This window comes from Lathamus discolor, chromosome 11 (genome assembly GCF_037157495.1).
Source record: "Lathamus discolor isolate bLatDis1 chromosome 11, bLatDis1.hap1, whole genome shotgun sequence".
Classification (NCBI taxonomy): Eukaryota; Metazoa; Chordata; class Aves; order Psittaciformes; family Psittacidae; genus Lathamus; species Lathamus discolor.
Genome location: NC_088894.1, coordinates 15,087,315 through 15,110,237, shown reverse-complemented (window position 1 = coordinate 15,110,237; position 22,923 = coordinate 15,087,315). Strand labels below are relative to the sequence as shown.

The following is a 22,923-nucleotide window of genomic DNA, read 5'->3' as shown; positions in this document are numbered from 1 at the left end:
TGGGGGAAGGTCTTTATTAACATGCTTTTACTGTAGGAACAGCAACAGCTTTGATGGAAAACTTACCAACCTGTGTTTTCTTTATATCTCAATTTCAGGGTTTTTAGTGTTTTCCTGTGCTGTTGATTGTGCTGGGACTAACACCAAGTCGATTTAGTACCTCCTTGGGTGGGCAGAACGAAAGTCACAGCACCCTCAGGAGAAAGACAGCATGTGATGATGAGGGATGGCTTTCATGTGGGAGACAGGGCAGAGATGGAGGAAACCTGGCTCCTGCTGCAGCACCCTTCCCACTACCCTGAAGAAAGCAGAGAGGGGCTTGTGCTGCTTCAGATGTGAGTGCTTGTCCTTTGTCCTGGCGTGGAGCACAGAGATGGAGGCTTCTTGCACAGTCTGTGATTCTCATTCACATGCACATGCAACCGTTTGCAAGCAGAAGCCCTGCTGCAGCAGCCACCTCTGGTGAAAGGGAAGAGAGATTCAGATTCTCTCTCTGCAAAACGGGTAGGAAACTGTCAACGCTTTGACATGCCGTGCTTCACTGGAGCTGTGCAGGCCCTTTCTGTACTAACTATCCCTGAACTTGCAGTGCCTTGCTAAAAATAGTTCAAAGCCTAGCCGTGAGTTCCCTGGACTGTTCCCCTACCCGTTCTGTATTATTCGACTCACCATTCCTTTGAAAGTATTCATCCTTCCCCTCATAAAACTTAAATCAGCTCATTCCTTGGTCCAAGAGTTGACATCATTATGATGTTACATCCTATGTAATGGTGTGAGACCTGGAAAAGCATTCACAGCAAAACCACGCGGTGAATTGGATTTGCAGTGCCTCAGCCCTTGCCTGCACTCTGATCTCCCTCCCACCCTCTGCGTTTACTTGTACTTCTAAAACTTGTGTGGTTCCTGGAAATACCCCATGGTAACATACACTGCTGAGGAGCTATCAAGGGTCTTTTAAAATGTTCCCATTTTTCTTTCCATGACCCCATTTGTTTTACAATGTTTGTGAAAGCAAAAGTGATTGTTTTACCAAATTAGGCTGTTTTCTCGCCAGGAACAGTGGCTGGGATCTTGTTGACAGATTTGGAAAAGATTATTCTTTCAGTACCTTCTGAATGAATTTTTAAAGGATGTCTGCCATGTACAGCTTCCAAAGTCAGACCACATTTAACTGTTTATATATTATTCGGCGACAGGGACAAATTAGCACCTTTCATTTTCCTATCAAAATTAACACATCCCAAGTAGACGTTTCAAGAGCTACAGATTTCTTATTTAGAAACGAATGTAAGAAACTACTTAAATATGCTGAACCCCAAATTTCAGCCCAAATAAAGTTTGGGAGTTTTGTTACCGTTTTCAGAAGGCTCAGAACTTTACCCATTTTCCTTACACTTTTGTTCTCTCATGTGTCTTTTATATGATGACCTTTTCTTTTTGAAGGAAAACTCTCCTCACAGTCTGCTCTGAAACCCATGTCTCATCCCTTTGCTCGAGGGCTTCCTCATGGGCATGGGAGGAGGGGTTATTTGGTTCCCCCACCACCACCTCACCCCATCCTTTCATGCATAACTTGGCCTCTGGGTTGGTTTGTTCTTCCATTTTCCTCTGAAGCATCTGGAATTGGCCACAGCTAGGAATATGCTAATGGTCAGGATGCACAGATGCTTCTGGTGGTAGTGAGAAGCTCCTGAAGCTCAAGGCTGGTGTGTATTGCCCCTGGTCACGTTAGCAGGGATTGCTACAGTTTGCTTCATTGCTGTGCCTCTCTCTAGTGAAGGACATAGTTTTTTTCCCAAGGCACTGATGTTATTCAAGGCTTTTGCTCTTTTGTACTAAAAAGTTTGTTCATTTTGTTCAGAAGCCTGAGGTATTGGAGGTTCCTGGATGACTTTGTTTAGGTGGATGTTGGAGTTGAAGTTCTGATTTTAGCATCATGATTGCTGTGGTGGCAGGGGTGACATGATCCAGGCAGTGTGTCTAGCCGTATGCTGCCATAGTATTAGGGGATGTGGTGCTGTATAGGGCCATTTTTGCTCTCACATGAAATGACTCTTTTAATCATTTGTGCTTATTGAAGCTGCTGTGCAATGTATGTGAAGATTCATATTCCTTCCACTAGTTTTGCTCCGTGCAGATATATTGCAGTAACAGAAGAGAGAACAGGAATCTTAAGTCAGTATGTCTGTGTATTTCACTTTTCTGTCTGAGAATATTAAGGCCAGATTCTCATTTACACTAAGCCCACTTGTAATATTCTGGCAACATAAAGATGTCTTAGCAGGAATGTAAATTAAAGACTCTTTATACTTTTAATAGTGTTTGTAGTTTCACTTGGCTGCAGTACAGGAATGACACATGTCTATACAAATGGCATTTGCCATCCTGTTGATGGCTGCTGATATTCCCTGTGCCTCTACTCCCTAACTAAACCACGAGTCTGCTGCAGTCCCACCTTTCCAATCTCCTTAAAATGTGCTATTTTCTTGAAACATCTAAACCAGGATTTAGTATTAAAGGGATTTTTCTGTCCTCCCTTTACCACGTGATCTACCTTTATGGATCTCTACAAAATGCCCGGTTCTGCAATGCACAGACAGATTATTCTTACTATTGTGTTGCTTAAATTGGGGAGGAAGGTTCTTCGTCTCAGCATGGTTGTACCATACAGAGCACCCTTTTTTTGTATTAAGAAAAAGACAATCTCTCGGGAGAAAACCTTTATTATGGGGTCTTGGAGCAAGGAACTCACATAATTTGCATTAAATCATCGCATCTTTTACATCTGCATTTTCATCTCTAGCCAATTAGGATCTTGTGTACCAGTGCCTCCTCTTTCAAGTTGGAAGTATGGCCCTAGATAACCTTACAGGGACACAGCAAAAATTAAGAACATTCAAAAGCCCAGCAGTTTAAAGAGCAGAGTGAGGAACCTGAAGTACAAGGCTTGTGGAGAGGCCGCACGTGAACTACAGAGGCTTAGGAAAAAATATCATATCAGCATCTACCTAATATATTTCAGAGAAAATACTGCTTTAGTAGTGCCTGAAAGAATGTTATAAGCATTTTGTTAGGCCTGTGGTTATATTCTGACTGTAAGGTCGTGTGCTTTCCCACATGTTCAACAGTGTAGGGGTCAGAAAAGCCATGAAAAAAAGGCTCCAAAAAGAACCCCAGTTGTGTTTTTGTTTGTTTGTTTGGCTTGGGTGGGTGGGAGGGGTGTTAGTAATCTTTAGGAACTGATGACTGCAAAGTGCACAGCCTTAAGACTGCCATAGAAACAAATGCAATGCTGGTTTTCCTCATGGAAATCTGGAGCTCTCCAGTGGTTAAGTCCTTCATTCCTTCCTTTTCAAGGTCATGAGAAATTGGTCCAGAACCTGTTTGTGGTCTAGGACTGTTAGCTTGTCAAGACTCTCAGTCCCTATTGGTTCTAAGTAGAGGTATTACACACAGGGAGAATACAAGGAGAAGAAATGTCTCTACCAAACTAAAATGGCAGATTTTAGAGCTGCTGAGGAGACTGAGATCTTAAAATAACTTACGTAGGGAGAAAGCTTAAGGATCTCAGTGTAGGTGAAATGGCATAAGGCTTATGAAATGCAAATATTTATAAGATTCTGTAATACAGTAAATGCATTCATAAAAACTAAGAGATGAATAGCCTCCCCGTGTATAATAAAGAATGTCACAGCACTCTGCAGACCTTCAGAGAGCATAACGTGTAGTGCAACAGCATTCTGCAGAAAGCGCTTATCTCCTTTATGCTCTTAAGTCCTCCCTATATTCTTCCCGTAGATGGTGCAGGTTTTCACAGCAGCACTTTCTATCGAGCTCAGCTGTTCACTACTGCTTCCAAAACTCATGTGAATTTCTGCATTTCTGGATTAAATACTCTTCCTGTGTTGATGGGTGACTCTGGAGGGGTTTTCAGAGTGCCTGATAAGAGAAAGTCCCCCTTTTTGGGAGCAGCTCACGTGAGGAGCATTGTACACTTGAATGGGGCTGTTAGGATTCAATCTGGTGCTGTCACTGAAGCTCAGCTCTCAGGGGCTGTTTCCTCATGACCCATCATTGCTGAAAGGATAGACTACCCCAGCCCCAAACAAGCCGGTAACTCAAGGCGAAGGGCTGGTAGCTGCGCTGGGTACCTCCGCCCTCTGACAGGGAGCCGCTTGCCAAGGCAGGGGCTTCTCCCGAGCGCTCGTTGTCCGCCTGCTCGCTGCGCGGGCGGGACCCGCTGACGGGGATGATGGAGTGCGTGCCGGCGCCGTGCGCGGCCGCGGTCCCTGCCTCGCAACGTGAGAACAGCCCGGCCCGAGCGCTGATGGCTTTCAGGTGTGCAGGCCGGGGCCTGTCAGGGCAGCCAAGGAATTAGCGCTTGGCACAAGGCGCAGGTCTCCTGGCTGCCAAGTTAAACACAAACGGGGCCTCGTGTAAATAAACAAGGGCAAAGGGAACTTTTGCTCGCGCTGGGTTGTGTACCGGGCTCCTACGCACGCATCGGGACCATCGCCTGCACACACAGGCAGCGGCCCCCTCCGAGGGCAGCAAGGATGTGACAGTGGTGAAGGGGGAGCTCCCAGCACCACTGCTCATTGGCAGGCAGCGGGGACAAGGCTCCTGCCTTGCTCGAGAAACCCTGTCTGCAGCACTGCTCCGTTCCGTGCTCCCTGCCTCATTTAGACAGATAAGAACTCACCCTGGGGGATGCTGCCTTCCTTACCTTGGAAATGCTGCTCCTGATCCCGCAGGGCTGGTCTCCTTCCAGCCCACCACCCCTCCTGTTGTACACCCAGCCCTCTCCCCTGCACATCAAGATTAAATTGCTGCTTTGGTCTGGATTATGTTTTCCCGGCCAATATATTATGCCACCTCCACACTCCCTTCTCTGCCCCATCTGGCTTCCATCCTACCCCCATAAAGATTATTAATATAGCCTGTTTCCGAACGATTTATTAGCAGGGGCCAAACTGGTGCCATTTCCCATTTTAGTAGAGCACTGAAAATAATCCTGAGGAGTGTGCCCAGCTATAAAAATGTACTTACACTGTCATATTTGCAGTTTCAAACATGCACCACTTGATAGTCTCAAAAGTGCTGTTTAATTGGGTTTTATGGGTTCTAATTAATTATACCATGTAAAAAAATTACTTGTCCCATTACAGCTCTCTGTGGTTTACTCTGAAGAGCAATGTAATTTAGAGATAAATTGTCCTTCTCTCTCCTCCTGCTCCATCTTTTCCCAGCGAGTTTCAGAAAGGTTTAATTCTCCTTAAACCCATGAAGGAATCTGAGAGAAAGCTACATTTTGTCCAGGGACACAACTCTTCCCAGTACCCATAAATGGCTTTGACTGTGACTCAGAGTGGTTCCATGTTCCTTCTGCTGAATGAGGCTGGTGAAATTGTGAATGTTCCTGCAAGTTTTCAAAGCTCGGGTCTGTTGTGGCTGTGATTTGCAAAGACCTGAACATGTTTGCAGCTTTACATGCTGTGGATTATTTCCTCTGATTATAGAGAGGGAACACTAAAGGAGGCCGAGCATCTGTGCAGGTTTTTTGCTGGATGGAGGTCCAGGTTGAGATTTCTCTCCACGACTCTCTGTGAAAAGAGTCTGATAAAAGATCTGGCTGCCTTTATAGACCTTTGGTGTGACTAGCAGCAGAGAAAACCTCTCAAGTTAACTTTCTGTGCTGTCTTGCAGAATACTGAAGCCTGGATTATTCAAACAAATTCTGGGGCAGGCTTCTGGCTTTTAAATGCTTCCTGGAATGACTTGGTGAAAAATGAGCAGCCACGCAGGTACACTTGCGGTGTTTAAAATATACTCTTATATTACATCCATCACCGTTATAAATTTGATCTCATGAGGCAAAATATGAAATATAGTAGAACTAAAGTAGACAAGCATTGTATCTTATAGTCTATGGCTTTATCTGGAAACTAGGGAGTCAGCGTATCAGTTCTTGAGAAAAGACAGAGCAAAGAACCTCTTTAATTTGCCTTTTATAGGCAAACGCTACTTATTTCAGAAACGTCACATCGCATTTGAAACAACGTAAAGCTTTTGATTGCAACAGATACCCCCAAAACTACACCACCCAGAAACTACTATTACTCTCAGCACCAAAAGGTTATGATTCTAAATGTGACTGCCAGGATGAGTATTCCCTGGATCACAGTTAGTTAGTCATGCTTCACTAATTTGCTGCTTTTCTAAGAGAAATAAGCAACCTGTCAGTTGTTGGAAACTTGGACCATCCTGGGCATCCAGATCAGTCTGCTTCCTATTCTGGAGCAGGAGCACTAAAAGCTGCCAACAAAAGGGAAGAAGAACCACCAGTCACACACATCATTACTCATCAATCTGAAAAGTAACAAGATTAATACTAAAAACTGTTTTCACAAAGTAATCCTCTCCTATAGTAAAAGTAGTTAAAAGGTATTTTAGTGCATGTATCTAGTTAGTTATTTTAACAGTTACTAAAACCTGCAGTGATTTTATGAAATTAGTCAGCAAAATGGAGCCCAAACTTGGATAAACCTGAAATGTCCACGCACTGTTTGGGTAAGCCCAAACAAACCTGGTAGTTTGTACAGTATTTGTGTTGGCTTTTACTACTTCAGAAAGCCATTTATGAAGAGGAAACAATGTGAAACCTGCTCGTCTCATGTGATTTTCATCGTCCAGAGATTTAAATAAGTGGGATCTGCTATTTTCATGCTCTTCTGTTCCCATAAATTACTCCTGGAGGCATTAAAAGGGCTCGTGAAAAACAGAGTAATAAATACCCAGAGCACAAATGCAAACGTTGCCAACTGCTCACACTGCTGTGGCAGCAGCTCCATTGTTAATTTATTGAGCAAAACTGATGAGGGACCTCAATACCTGTTTCAGCGCTGCTGTGTGTGAGCCTCATTCTACACTGATGAAACTGGTGCTAAAAATCCCTCTGACTTTTATAACAGTGTTGTGATTGCTCAGGAGCTGGCTGAGTTACTCTGGTTATTCCAGAGGAGCAGAAGAATAAGGGAAACAAAAGGAGAGAAGAAATATCAGCTGCAAAAGGATTTTGTAGTTCGTGTCACCTGCAGCGGCTCCGTGCTCTGGGTGCATCGTGCCGCTGGGCAGGATGGAGAGGTTGTGTAACAGAGGCGATCTCTGCCAGGTCCATTCTCCTGACACATCCCAGACCACAGTTAGGGCCCCTACATCAGAGGGAGAAAAGCAGCAGGGGCACGCGTGAGTCACGGCCCTCATGACAGGGGAATTCCTCTCTGGCTGCTGGCAGCTGCAGGGCTGAGTGGTTTCCACTGCCTGAGCCTTACGGAAAGAGCTGTTCTCAGCTGAGTATTTCATTCCAAATTCTCACCTCCCTTCAAAATAGAAGATCCTGACATAGGGGGTTTAGTTGAACGGTTCTCTATGGCTGATCCTTTGTGAACTAGAAGCCCAGGTTCACAGCAAGCTCCAGCATACCCTTCAGAGTTACGTTTTGCTACTCATCCCCTAGATAAGAGAAAAACAAAAGAACAAAGTATTAATCAGTGAAACAAGCAAGCTGGCCAGCTTTCCATGTCATTTAATGCCTGGTTAACCCAAGACCAGGTTGGAGCAACCTGGTTTAGTGGAAGGTGTCCCTGCCTGTTGCAGAGGGTTGAAATTAAATGATATTTAAGGTCCCTTCCAACCCAGCCCATTCAGGTATTCTGTGGTTCTATGAAACCCTAGTTTTGCCTCTCAGCAGGACCCTGTATCTGCTCACAAGTGCTATTCCCTGGGCTTAGCATGGCTCTGCTGCTGGAGTCACTTCATCCATATGAGAAACTCAGAGCTCCTTGTTTCACAGGTTCTTTTAGAGTAAAAAAGATTGGAGTAGGCTCTTTTCTCATGACTGTATGAGGGCCTGTGGAGGAGGGGAGGGCAAGGCTACACTCCTCACTCTGCTGTATCTGAGACAGAAAGGCAGTAAAAATATATGGAAAATGAAGGTGCCTTCTTTGGTACCCCTGTATTGAAAGTAACACATAGCATATTTATTATTACAAAATGTATATGGTGTTACAATGGTATTTTAGAAATAGCTGGTGGTGTACTTGTAACCGGGAATGCTTGAAACTTTCCAGGCTTCTGTATTTCCTTGTAGCTTTGTCAGACTCTGAGCATTCACACTGAAATTTCCCGTGCTGGCATCAGCTCTGTTTGATTTATTTAGAATAATTTAAACCCAACACAAATAACATTTCAAGGGGAGTTTGAAAGTTTGAGGCAAGGGAAGCATAGGTGTGCTCCCAATGCAGAATGAAATGAAATCATGGAATAACTGAATTTCCTGCATGCTAGAAATTTGGAGTATTGCCTCTATGTTCCTTCAGCTGTGAATGATACAAAAAAGAAGTGGTCCTGATGCCCTGAAACAGAAAGACACAGGAAAAATGCTGAACTGGAATCTATGGGCAGATTTTGATCACCTCTAATTTCAACTTGAAAATGTTAATAATTTGGGCTTAGTGTTCCCTGCAGGAACCTTTTACAGTTTTTGGAAAATTTCAGCATATTATGAATCAGGAGCAAGAATATGAATATATAAAAATATATTAGAATATTTCTATAAATTAAATCATATTTATCTTATAGCTTATATGCCATTATATATGGTATATAAATGATATATAAAAATTATATTTTTATATATATGTATACATAATGGAGACAGTGTTCTCCTTTGAAGGCTTAGTATTTAGTAAAGGGTGTTGGGAAATCATGAAATGAAGGTTTCCTGCTGAGTGTTTATTTTGTATATGTGTTTGGTATAGTCTTTAATTACATGACCATTTGCTATATTTAGTGGAGGACCCAGGTCTCAATCCACTCAGAATGTGGAGCATCTCAGGAGATGAGTCATGGCTGGGCAGAGGAGGCAGCTGGTGTCTGATGGGCTTTGCCTCTATTTGGTATGGAAGCTGGAAAGTGCGGTAAGAGGCAGAGGATTGAAAAGAAACTGGGGGATGTCATGGCGAAGGCATCTGAATACTTTAGGACTCTCATCCAGTTTTAGAGAAGTCGATTTAAACTGAATTCTTTCCAATTGGGTATTAATCTTATTTTGTTTTCTGTGTTCCCATTTGCAGAATACATTGTCAGTGGTATTTCTCCTGGCATATGATGCTGTACAACATTAAACATTCTGAGAAATCAATTCCCAGGCATCTCAGCTTGGGTACCCAATGTTAGCGGGATGTTTTGACCTGAATCTCTTTGTGTTTCACTCTCCCATCTGTTAAACAGGAATAATAATCTCCTCTCATCTTATGGGGTGTTGTTAAAAGAAATGAACATTGTGAAGCACTCATATGCCATACCGATAAGAGCCCTAGAAAAGCTCACAGGAAAATTAGCAATTGTGACTTGCAGGCAGGTTTTGAATAGTATGTATGTGGTAAATAAGGCCTCAAGCCACACGCTGAATAATGACACTGTAACAAAATACCGAATATCTGCTTATTAAGTGAGCACTGTCCATCCTGAAGTAGAATCTGGTGGAAAACAAGGCATAATCCTTTGAAGAGTAAATCATAATGCAGATGAATAAGGTCTTATGGTTAACTTTTGTTTTGACATTTTGATCACTTGGTTTTGCAGATACAAATGGTGCATGTGCAAAAGGATACCTGTACCTAAAAAGAAAGAAAAGCTGATTTCAGAAATGCTTGTTGTTCAAAGAAATATGCAAGGTCTTAATCCTTATGGTTTTAGATGAGATGCTTCTTGGTGCCTGATGGGTTTTGGAGATGAGGAGACATGGCAGCTTATATTATTTGAGAAAGAGTTTTCAGTAACATGTTAAACTGTAGCTTGTTGCCTTTGTTCTTTAGAAGATGAGAGAAGCTTCCCAGCTGGGAAAGTTGGTAGTGGAAATAGTTTTGAAGTTGGTACATAGATTCTTGCACATACCTGGATGGGCTCCTGCAAAATTTGCATGGGGTATTACAGTACATTCTGTTACTAACATTTCTGCCTACGGCTTGTGGAAGAGGAAACTCCTAGGTTCTGTAGCAATCAAGTATTTAGCTTTCACAGAGCTGGACAGACTACTTACTTATTGAAGGTAGAATATTTTGGCACAAGAACAAATGGGTATTAATTGGCTATGAATGAATTCAGTCTGGAAAATAAATGAAGTTTTTTAGCCACCACAGCAACAGGATCCTTAAGTGGCTTCCCAGTGGAGGTTCCTGGTTCCCTCGTATGGTGTCTGATGAAAGTAAAGGAGGTTACAGATCTGAAGATCTGTATGAGAGCAGATTGAGCTTAAGAACCTTGGAAGTTGGTTTCTAGTCCCCTATCTGCCATTTCCTGCTCCCTGAGAAGGTTCAGATTTGCACATTTCGCACATGGAGAAACTGATGCCTGGGGGAATGAAAGGATAAATTCAATCTCCTCAACTTCATTAATGAGAACTCATGAGCAAAACAAGGAACCAGAAAGGCATCTATCTATCCGAATGAGACAGACCATGTTTATGAAAGAGCAAAGCACTCTGCCTCCTTGTGCCTCTCTGCAAACCCCTCCCTGCCCTCTGAAGGATGGAGAGCATCCGTGGACCCAGGGTTTAGCATGATGCAGTGGTATGGTGCTGTCTGTACCACCAGTGTTTATTCTCCTCTTCCTTATTCTCTGCTGTTTCCAATATAGGGCTGCGTTCGCTTCACTGATAAAGGATCCTTTGCAGACACAAAGAAGAGAGGAACAATTCCAGGCCACTTTGCAAGTCACTGGGAACAACACAGAGCTGCCTCTGCACCTTGTGAGTAGTGTAAAGCGTGTCTGATTGCTCAGCCATCAGCAGGAGGCAGCTTAGGGTGAACCATTCCTGCTGGTTTGCCACTATTAAGATCCAGCAGTACCTTGATGTTTCCTTGCTGGCAATAATTTGCAGGATTAAATACTTCAAGCCAGTCTAAAATTAGTTCCAGGAGACATTTTGTGCTTTCATTTCAGAGCTCTCAGGAGCCTTTCCTACTTTGTAAGTCTGCTACAGCTAATTACCTGATGGTTACAGTGCTCTAGAAGATTTCAAATATCTGTCTTTTCCACTGATCTAAAGACCCAAGTGGGGTTACAGTATAGAACTTGTACCAGGAGTGTTTGCCAAACACTGTAACTGGCTCAGACAGCTTCATGAGATGGGCAAATAAACCACTGCAGACAAAATTACCTCTGCCCAGTGTCTCCATCCAAGATTCAAAGCAAACTTAGTTTTGAGACTTTAAAAACATCTCAGAAACCCATTCAAAGAAATGCTTTCATGTACTGAACCCTCTCCATCTGCCTGATCCATTAGAGAGGCTGAAGGGTCACAGCAGACATTTTCAGTGGGACTCCCTTCAGTGCTGTGGTTTAAGAGTTTGCAGGGAGTATTTCGTATTTAATGTTGAGAACACCTGCAGTGTGTGATGCTGCTCACTGTCCATGTTGTGCAGACACGTGGCTATCAGAGCCAGAGGTAGAATAATTTTGGTAGGAGTGAGAAATCTCATTACACCAGCAAAAAGCACAATTTGAAAATTACTGTGGGCCCTCAGTCTGCAGAAATCCCCTGGCAGTGGTATCCCCCTCATGAAGATATGGTTCACTCTGGTGTTTCTGGCCACCTTTACTGGCCTGTGCTGGCTATGGCCACACCATGGTCCTTTCTATATTCTTCCCACCCATTCCTGGCCCCTTTCAGGTGACTCACTTTCTGAATATATACATGTGTCATCTGTAAAAAGTCATACTCTCCTGACCACAGCAAAAATTCAGAGGGGTTTGTTTCCTTACTTGTGCTTTCACAGTCTTTGTTCACCTGGCACCATGCCCAAAAGAAATGATCTTTCTCTCATACCTCCGGGGCCATCACTGCTGTTAGCATCTTTTAAAACCTGCTTGCACATTGCTCTGAGGCACCAAGGCAGGCACAGCTTCATCCACCAGTTCCCAGTCATACTTTGTGGGGTTGGTGTTCATGTCGTTAAACCCATGACAATGTGGAACACATTGCATGCATCCCAGTACCAGTAGCAAATAGTTTTACTCCTTGAGCAATCACTGGACAAAGTGAAGTTCTTTCATTTGCTCTGAATAAAAGATGTCCATCACCTTCAGCTGGGTATTCAGTAACGCTGTCCACCACTACTACTGGGTCTTCCATCACCCATCACTGTGAACCTCCAGCGCAGCGTCACAGTATCTGAAGCCATGTTTTCAAATCTAGTGACCTAATAACATGAAACTTATAAGTCATAAATGCCAAGACCCTGATCTTAGTGCAATAGCAGGATGTAGTTGCTTCAGCATGATTGTCAGTGTTTACACTTGGACACAATATTTGAAAACTGTGTTCTAGGGCTGAGACCCAGCTTCCTTTGAAGTCAGTGGGAGTTTCAGCCTCCACTTCAACAACAGAAGGGGTTGGGCTCTTTGTTCTTTTGTCTGGGGCAATTTGTGAGTAATTGCTCGGATCCAAGTGACTGGATTTTCTAGCTCAGTTCCAAGCCGTGCTTCTGAGACCAGGCTCTCTTCTACCTCTCCCAAAACAAAATGCTGAAGGAGCATGGATAGAGGAAATCCGTTCAGACTGAGTAAACAGCTCGTGAGGGTAGGCCAGCAGGATTCATTCATGCTCATTCAGCCCAGGCTAGCTGGTTTGATTCCAGTTGGAGCACTCTCTTCATTACAGCCCCCCTGGGGAATGTTAATCTGTACAGTATAAACATTTATAAACATCTACTAAATCATTACACTTCAGCTGCCCCATAAACACTCCTGAATGCTTTCCTTAGGCAGCATTGGTTGGGTAACGTGTGGCTTTTTGGAATTAGTTTATGGGTGTTTGACACTATTAGAAATATGGGGAGAGGGCACAGGAGGTTAAATAACATTGTTTAAGCTCCATGACTTATTTAGGATAAAGACAGAAGCTGTTTGTGAAGGATTAAAAAGGGTCTAGCTGGTAGATGTTGAAGGAAAGCCCAGGTTGCAGAGGGTCTAAGAGAGCCTTTCAGCCTTGCACACTGGGTTTTAGTGATGCTGTTTCCATGAACATCACAAAATGCACTTACCACTAGTCCACTTGACATTTCTGGGCCCCAGCAATACATCATTATTCATCTATGACTGCAACAGTGGCTGCCTCTGAAAGAACTGCCTGATGCAAGGCACAAACGTAGACAATCTGAAAACTGAGCCAGGACTAACCTCACCCACAGAACTGTTCTCAGCTGGGCCACAGGTCCAGGGCTTGCTTGCATGCACTTAGAGGACATGTGAGTATATACATATACTATGTTTATTTATTATGTCTAAGAACAGTAATCAGTTTTGAATGCACACCTGGCAATGCAAACCTTGTGCTTTGTGAAGTTGAACTTCTCAGTTCTTGGATGTGGTCTGTCCCCTTGCCCGAAGGTGCTGGCATGAATGAGCATTATGAGGAGTAGGGTTGCACTAACTCCATACCCATTTCTAAAAGATGGATGTGAATGTAGAAGTAGGAAGTAAAAACCAAGCAAACCAACCAACCCTCATGATTTACTCTCAAATGGATAAAAGATAATTCCCCTAATTGTTACATTTTGTTTGTTTGCAGGGGTTTTGAAAAGCCAGGAGCTGATAGAGGTGTCATTAATTACTGCAAGGATTGCATATAAGTAATATAACCGGAGCAGAAGTTAAACATGTTGTGTGTGAGAGAGATGTGTTTACTAACAGTCTGATGAATAGATAACAACTTGATTTCTAAAAAGCATCTGAGGAAAAATTATTTAATTGGCTATAATTATATCCCATCCTACACTGGAGCTAATATGCTTGTGTACATAGATTTGTTTTACTTGCACGTATCACAGGTATGTGGCTGGACATAATGTCTCAGCCTTCAGAAGCGGCTAACAAGAGCCTCCTTTTCCACCTCCTCTTTTTTGTATTCGAAACACACAGCCACTGCCTTCCAGCTGTGACCAGACCTATTGTGAAAGGGGGGCGGGGAAAAAGAACTTTTTCCCTAAGTTATGTGGATGCACAATACAGGCAAGCCAGAGGGCAGAAGCCCACCGTGATAGACCCCGAGCCATGTCTGCAGCTCTCCTGGTTGGGACTCAGCACTGTCCTTGCCAAATTAACAGCTGGAGTGAGAACCTGTGAATGGAACAACTCCAAAATCCTTTGTAGAACCTCACTGCCACAGAGCAGCAGGCTGCAGGATCTCTGAAATCACAGTCCAGGCTTCCCTGGCCTTCTTAGATACCAGCATCAGGCCAAAAGGCCTGTCCTGATGCTTCTTTGCCCTTGCAAGGAAAGGGGACAAGGAAGACTTCTTTCACTACTCGTGTTTAGCAAAACCTTCTTAAAAGATGAAATCAAACCATACCCATCGTAGGCTAAAAGTGACTTCACCGTATCTTCACTTTCCTGCTTGCAAATCTTTCTTCTGTATGTGTATAACTATATATATACATACATGCATATATATATATATACATCAGTAGTAGAGGGTGATTTTTCTGCAGCTTTTCTGCAGCTTATAATGAGGTGAGTAATTTAAAATCTGTTCTATATGGTCAAGGATCCAGTTCACAAAAAGCATTACACATTATTAACTTCAATTGGTCTTTTAACATCCATCTTAAAGGGTCAATAAATGAGTTTGCCTAGAGGTAAACCAGTTGTTATCATGTGTAGGGTTACGGTCACAGCTGGAGGGCAGTGGCAGGGACAGGCTGGCTGGCTGCCTGTGTAGGAGACTTCAGTCTCTAGAATTGGTGCTCTATTAATTTTATAGTACCTTAAATTCATATTGTAATAATGAGGAATAAGCAGAGAGAGAAAGAGAGATCTCCTTTTAATAGAAAATAGGTTTTAAAAAATCTGGAGCCTATTACCCTGCTAAATTTTAGTTATACTGCAGCTGGACTTTTATCTCAGTACACTGCAAATAAATTCAGACTGAGGTGGTTTGGATATATATATCTTAACTTGACAACAGGAACCTGTGGACGGGAGAGAGAAGGGAGCAGAACAAAGCAACCAGCATGAAACTTTGTGAGGGTCAGGTTCTGATTTTTAGTTTCTAATCTTTAAATACCTAGGCTGAAATTTGGTGACTTAATTCAAAAGCAAAAGTAAATTTAGTGGTCTTACACAAGCCACTAGTGGACATCATTTAACCAGTTGGAAAGGTCATTGTATGTTTTAACGTGATGAGGTCTTATTAGAAAGTAAAGCTGTGGAATATCCTTAGTTATGAGGACTAGGAGACAGGGAAACTTTATAAAGTGAAGGGTGATGTGCATCATGCCACAGCTGTCTGGGATGAAATGTGATGCAATATAGCAATTGCATAGACGTGGGGAGCCCAGAGCTACAAAAGTGATAGAATTTGCCTATTGACTTAATGAGTATTGACTGAAATGTGCTCAAAGCTTGAAACTACATCATTTGAATACTTCAGCTCTGGTTTGAAGTGTACTGTAAGGGAAGCTCACATGACATTGTTAGTACAGAGACTTCCATTTATTAAAAAACATTAACAGGAGAGTGCTGCTAACAGCACCTTGTAGGATAAGTCTTAAGACATCAAGAACTCAAGGCATTTTGCAAGCAGAAGGCTGGTATTTGAGCCTTTTCTCCAGTGGTCAGGCCTTTCAGTTGCAGAGTCCCTGGGTGTTTATACACAACATCCAGACATTTAAGACTGGTCTAATCTAAGCTCCATTAGAGGCATTTAATATTGGCTTGACATGATCTACTGCAGCCTTTGCTCATATTTCTTCATATCTCTGATGGGTGAGATATGTGGTGAAGGGGGAGGGAAGAGTGGAGAATTGAGACTGTAACTTCTATCAGAGCTTTATGAGGAGGACAATTTGAAGCATTGTCCTTGCAAGGTTAAGAGCACGCACATGGCTAATCCCGGTATGCTCCCTCCTGGCTCCCAAACAGCAGCAGCCTGTGCCATGCTCCCAGGTAGCACATCCCAAGGTTCCTCCTGGGACCTGGCTCATCGAGGCTTTGTTCTGCTGTCCACTTTGTTTTATCTGTCTCCCTTACAGAGAAACAACTGCTTCTGAAAAGATCCCTGTTCTACAGCAGCCTGGGAAGTGACATTCATTTATGAGTCTCACCCCTTGATGCAGGCACTGTTAATTTAGAGGAGGACTGACTGAACAGCACCTCCTTAGAAACAGTGTGTACCTGGCCCCTGTTTCAGTATGGATGGGAGAAGGTGTGATGTGTAACCATTGTGCTCTTTTCTTCCAGCTGTGAGGAAAGGAGGGACTGTGCCACATCAGCTCTGATTGGGGTCAGGGATGGGACAACTTCTGTACACTCAGTAATGTCAAGAGCTGACCCTGTGCAGTCAGTGTGCTCCCTTTAGAGCTGCTCCTGCCCTCTGCTTCACTTCCTTTCTGGTCTTTTGGTTTTCCTTGTGAGCATACTGACTTTGTGCTTCCTTCCCTCCAGTCATTCCTGTCCCTGACCCAGTGGGCTGTAGCCCAAGTCACAGCTTTGGGCTGTGTCTGCACCACTCACAGCTCTGCTGCTCCCAAGGGACACACAGTCTTTGCTTCCCAGGATTGCTCCAAGGGATGGATTTATAAGTAGGAATATCTGTGGAGACAGAGTTTTTCCTTAAATGTAACTATCAGAATATGCTCGCAGAAGGCACTTCTGTAATCTTGGGGGAGCATCTGTGCCCATATAGCTGATTCTCATGTTATTCCTATCTAATTAAGGAGCCAGAACATGAGCTTTTTATCCAGGAAAGCCAGCTTCCATTCTGTCAACCCTGCTTTCTCCAGTCTTGGCTGCAAAGTGAATACTGGGAGTGCCTTTCACAAAAGATATTGGCCAAATCCTTTCAAACAGTAAACGGGCATATGGAAAACTAAAGATTGTTAATGAACAACTAAGAGCTGGGAAAAGAGGCAAGGTCAGCTAGAGAAAGCCTTTTAATTTTGTTCCTGCTGAGGCGACAGGTAAGTTGTACATAGTCTTTAGGCTGATCCAATGCATGAAACAAGTCCTGCAGCCAGCTTTAGAGTTAAGCACATCTTCAGAGTTCCCTGGACAGTGTTTTTCAACTGTACAATCCAACCCGGTGAATTCAAGCAAATGAGCAGATTTGGCTGTGGAAACAGTTCTACTTCTTCTTTCCTTGCAGCATACGTTTGGGCAGAGGGAAAACTTTACTGTTAAAAGTTTAATGCTATTAGTACGATTTTGGTAAGTTATTGTGTCTGTATCTCAGCCTATTGCAAATACTCTGCAGTGAAAAGGAGCATGATACCTTTTCTGACATTACCCCTGGCGTTTTTTATGCCAGTGCTTTTAGAGGTAGCCAGAACTGTATTTGGTATGGTCATGTGAAAGGTGCGAATCTCTAAAAATTAGTCTCTGATAGACTAAACTTTTCCCTGTCGTAAGACCTGTGATGTGCTTAGCCTAAAGTAGGTGAGATATTTATTGCAGGGGAAGGAATAACTGTACAAATCTCTGGCTTCTAGGAAGCTCCTTTCTTATGTCTGCAGTGTTTTGGAGAGAAGGACAAAGGGAAGTGAGTGTGAACAACGCTTTTACCAAAGCAATGTATGTTCTTTGGCTTTTTCCAAAGGTGTCAATTCAGCACCATTGCTTAGCAAATTAGTAAAGGATTTGATCCCAAGGCTACTTATCAGTAGCCTGGTGACTGCAGTGAGGCTTGGACTGGACCCTATCTCCTGCAGCTGTGCCTATTAATAATTAAGTAAAAAGGGTTGGCAAAGTTTTTCATCCACTGTAAATAAACATGTTTCCAATATGAAGTGCATTTAATGGAGTTTTGCAGCATTGGTCTCCCGGGCAAGCGTATTAGTCTCTGTTTTCCCTCTCTGTCCTAATGGCCACAGCCAGGAGGGGGGCTGTTTTTTCTCCACATTGAGTGGAGAAGCATAAATTAGCATTCCGTATCATCATAAAAAAAAATTCCAAGCAATTATTAAAAGATTCTTATCTCTTGCTCCCTACATGGATAATGAGATCCCTCTCTGCTGGACTGAGACAGCCTGTCTCTCAGCTCACTTAATGAAATGGACCCAAGTTTGCAAATTAGCATAGCCCTGACTCCAAACGTAACCTCTTGTTGTCTAGTTGTACATCAAGGCCCCTGGCTTATGTCTTTTCTTATTAACACCCCGTAATCATGTCAACCCTCTTTAGTTTTCATTTCCTGTTTCCTTTTACAAATTCACTTTTGAGTTCTGAGCACGTTGTTGGATGCCTTTGGATGAGCTGGGATCTTGTTTTTGTCTCATTTTTAACCTTATTGAAGTAACTTAAGCTGTAGGTACCGATGTGGATCTAGGGAATGTGTTTTCTGTTTTCTATTTTTGCTGGGTTTTGCCATGTGATCTTAAAGCAACTGCTTTCGTATGTCTGTGATTGCTTCCTTTCCACCCTTCGAATTCTTTATTTGAGACTGCAGGATCTTAGAGTCTTGCCATCTATTTGGTCAGTGCCTTTCAGAGTGCATTTTGGTTTCTGTGAGGGTGTCAGTGTAGTAGATTGTTAATACCAATAAAGACTAGTGATACTATATTCTATCAAACACAATATGCTAAAGGCTTTCTAAGAAGTCAAGAAGGATGAACCCTTTGAAACTCTTTTTCCTTCTCTCTCCCCTGATGTGAAACTTCATTGTTGGACCTTTAGAGTAATAAGTCAAAGCAGCTGAAAGAAGTGAATCATGATTTCTTTGGCCCATGTGTAGCTGACCCAACCTGTCTTTGATAAGGCGGTGCCCTTCCACTTTACCCATTACCTTGCTAATTATCCTTCACTTTCATAAGCACTAAAATTCACTCACACATTAGAATAAAAGAAGAAACAGGGAAGCGATTAGTTGTGTACAGATAAGCAGCAGTTCTCAGTGTTAGGTAATAGCATTTTTCTAAGATTTCTTTTTTTCCCTGTAATTCATTTTCTCTCACTTACATCCATTTCCGTCAAAGATACTTACAGTTTGTAACACGAAAGATAACTCTTCCATGCAAAGCTTTAGTGTTTTGAAAAGATTTATTCCTTTATCAAGTATTAATTTAAGAAGGGGTGCCTCGTAGGTAAGGCAATGACATCAGTGGTGGGCTACAGGGCAGCAGATTTATTAATTTAATAGGTTTATCCATTTTAAAGCTTGGGATAATCATATTTCACTAAACTGGTACACAAGGAGGCCTCAGCCCATCTGACAGCTTTATTCTTGTGGAAGTTAACAAGCACATTTTGTACTCATGACCTTGCGAATTGTAAAAGCGCGAGGAGCTGGAGAGGAATGACAGACCAAATCCAAGGAACGTGACAGCAGTTCAGTTTTCCTGAGGGAGATTTATAAGGGGAGCAGTGAGGAATCTCAGCTGCAGAATTAAATGTTTGTTAATTTATTTGGTTTCAGAAAATATGAAGAATTAAAAAGAAATAGAAAAGCAATGGAATGTTAACTTTAAAAATATGGTCCTGATTTGTTTATCAAAGACATCAGCTTAAGAGAATTGCTCCCCTGACAATAGAGGAATTGCTCTTGATCTGGGACAACTAGAAAAGAATTGGGCTGGTTTTGTCTAAGGTAAATGTGTTTGGTACATGCTGGTGTTTACTCCTTGTTACACTCTGTGGTTGCTGTGGCCACTAAATTCCCTCTATACGTGTTTACAATTCTTGAAAAATTGAAACTGGCTGAGAAATAATGAGATTTAGCAAAGAATGGATCAAGGCTTTTAAAAATCCCTAATTAGAAGCCATTTTATGGTTAAAACCCTTATGTATACGTGTTCTTTTAAAACATTTCTTGTTTCCTATCTAGGAAAGAAAGGAACCGTGCCCTCCTTTAGGTTGGTTTGGGTTTTGTTTTTATTGAAACTGTTTTGTGTAAAAGCTCGCACTTATAGCTGGACTTCTTGTAAAAACCATGTTTCAGTTTCTTGTTGCAAAGATGACACATTCAGGAAGAAGATATTTCCTGTGTAAAGCAACATTCAACTGAAATCTAACTTCTCTTCAGAAAATTTAACATGAAAGTAGAGGCTAATCCTACTCTGTCCTTCTAATAACAGCAAGAGCTGAGCTACTTACGCTGTAAGTTCCTCAAATAGTGGTACATTTAGCAGCACCGAAATAACTGAAAGAATTGTAGACCTCAGGGATTTTTTTTTTCATTTATATTCTAGCTCCCTTCTGCCATCCTTGACATGTAAAAAGGAATATTTTGTGCAAATCAGAATTAAGCCATGAGCACCGGCATTTCAAAGGCTTGGATATTACTTGAATGTGACAGGCGGCCATTGAGATACAACATGCTTCGAATGTTTCCCTCTATATTCCTCACTTCCTGCACATCATTCATTTTTGTCAGTAAGAGATGACTGTTCAGCTCTTCTTAGCAGGTGTCAAGATCTGTCTGTCCAATTTGAACGTAGAGCAAAGTCAAACCCTTGCTCCGCAAGGCCCAGTGGTTGAGCATGTGCATGAAATGCCACACTGGGGTATGCAGGCAGAGAGCCGCCCAAGAAGTTGCACACAGCTTGATGAACACCCAAGTGGGTAGCAGTGTTTGGGGAGGCGCAGTTTTGTCTCTAGGGCTGTTTGTTAAACTTCATGTCCTCTTCCAGTCACTTGTACTTTCTGGTTCCTAGAATCAGAGAATAGAATCCCAGACTGGTTTGGGTGTGAAAGAACCCTAAAGCTCATCCAGTTCCAACCTTCTGCTGTGGGCAGGGACACCTTCCACTCAAGCAGGTTGGTCCAAGCCGTGTCCAGCCTGGCCTTGAACACTTTCGGGCTGCAAGCAAACACTGCCAGATCATGGGGAGCTTCTCATCAGCCACCTCCAAGTCCTTCTCCTCAGGGCTCCTCTCAGTCCAGTCCCTGCCCAGCCTGTAGTTTTCCTACAAAGCAATAGTTAGTATTTGGGTTTAAAATGTTGCATAAGTATATTTATGTTTGCAAGAGAATTCATTGCTAAAGAAAACGTTATGAATCATGTTACATTTTGAGCTGCTATGTTTACATCAGAACTTTCACCCTAAAGTATACAAACAAGTGTCAGAGACAGAAAGCATTTCTCTTCTTAGTGCTAGAAATCTCATGCTATTGCCTCCTCTGTGCTAGAAAAAAGACATCGCATGAGCTTTCTGTTTGTCCCTTTTTAAATTTGCATGGTCTGAAATTCTCTTGTATCATGTACTGTGTTCCCTGCAGGACTGCTCCAAGAGGTGATTCTTGGCTCACCAGAGGTTGGTTACTTTGGGATCCTGTGCTCCTGTGAATTGCTTATTTTCCCAGGCTGCAATGCTGTGAACTGGGGTAATGTTTCCAAAACATCATCATGTAAATAAAACTCCCATTTCTTTTCTTACCATATGAGGGACATAAAGAAGGTGGCCACTTGTGTTAGAGGGTGCCGTAACCCATCTTACCATAAAAATGGCAATAAAGGATCTTCTTGATAGCACAGTCCTATCAGGCTCCAGAGGCTTTGATTGTTCCCTTTTCTTCAAAAGGGAGGAACTTGATTCAAAGGAGCATGTTCAATCACAGACATGTTTTATAGTTGGCTGTGGATGCCTTACCATTTGGGATCCCTAATTATTATCAATTTGCAGATTGCCTTGAATGTCTTATTAAGATTCCTGCAGAATGATTGATCATAATCAAAAAATTAATCACCAATCAGCCCTGGCAATTAACATTAGCAAGTCTATTTGCATAGAACTGATAATTTATGCTGCTGCTGGAAGAAGGGGCTTTTGCTGAATGTTATTGATTAGGGGAGAAGAGCCAGATGCTTCTATCATTGGGACATTAGGCATTATTAGGTAGGGCTAGTAATGTGTAAGGAATTGAAGGGCATTCTTGCAGTCTGTTGTAACTTGGGCATCTTCAGGTGTCTAGAAGGAACTTCTAAAATGCATCCACTGAAATGTCCTAAATATTGCAAAGCAGGGTATTGTGCCTTAAAGAAGCCTTGATTTTGGACTCTTACTTTCTATTGATGCTTTAAATATCCATTATGAGCAAAACTCTTGATAATGTCAGCCTAGATTGTGAGATTTATGTTACAAGAAGTTGCTTATTAGATGTAATTATTTACTGCTTTGAGTAAAGAATTTGCAGGCTTGCAGTTAATTTAACTAATGGTACTGTTTAAACTACAAAGAACTGCATAACAAAGTCCTAGAGTTGGTTTATGATAGTCACCACTTTTCAGTCAGTAAATTTTGTTTAATCTTTTTTCATAATTTTTCTTTTTAAACTGATATTTCTATTAACCCATTAGTGAAGAGGGGTTTATTACCCATAGCATCACCACCAACTTTGTCTTCAAATTGTCTTAAAATTACTTCTGGGATACTGCATCTCTTTAAAATGTTACTAGTCTGCTCACATTTCCCAGTATTTATCATCTTTTTTTGCACCGTAGTCTTTGGTTTTGCTTCAACACCCTTCAGTGTCTCTCACACTGGGTGCTGTAACTGCAGCTACGTGAAAAGGCATGGTCTGTTATCATCAATTCAGGTTTGTCTTTCATTTATAGCTGTGTAAAGATGAGGAACAAATTCATTTAAGCCAATATGCAGAGTGATAACACTTTATCCTTTAGCCATTGCACCCTTATAAATTATTATAAATCTATTTCCACTAACCAGAGGTGGCCAACATTGTAAGTGTCAGAATTGTGCTGACAACAAAGGCCAACAAAGCCAGGGTTTCTCTGTCTAGTTTCTGAATTAAAAAGGCAGAAGAACTCAAAATATGTTTTAATTGAAAAAAAATGTCATTCTTTTGGTCAGTTTTAATTCTCGGTTGTAGCTTTATTGCAAGCTGGAAGTCTTTGTATTTCATATAGGA

The 22,923-nt window shown here is 42.2% G+C and overlaps 1 long non-coding RNA gene across 2 annotated transcripts in view; it reads left to right on the top strand.

The window, feature by feature from the left end:
* Positions 1–21,523, top strand: part of LOC136020349 (uncharacterized) — a 92,167-nt gene extending 70,644 nt beyond the window's left edge. For both annotated transcript variants that reach the window (XR_010615295.1, XR_010615294.1), the window contains exons 5-6: positions 10,699–10,810; positions 21,274–21,523. This is a non-coding gene — a long non-coding RNA (uncharacterized LOC136020349). The remainder of the gene's footprint in view (positions 1–10,698; positions 10,811–21,273) is intronic.
* The last annotated feature ends 1,400 nt before the right edge of the window (positions 21,524–22,923 follow it).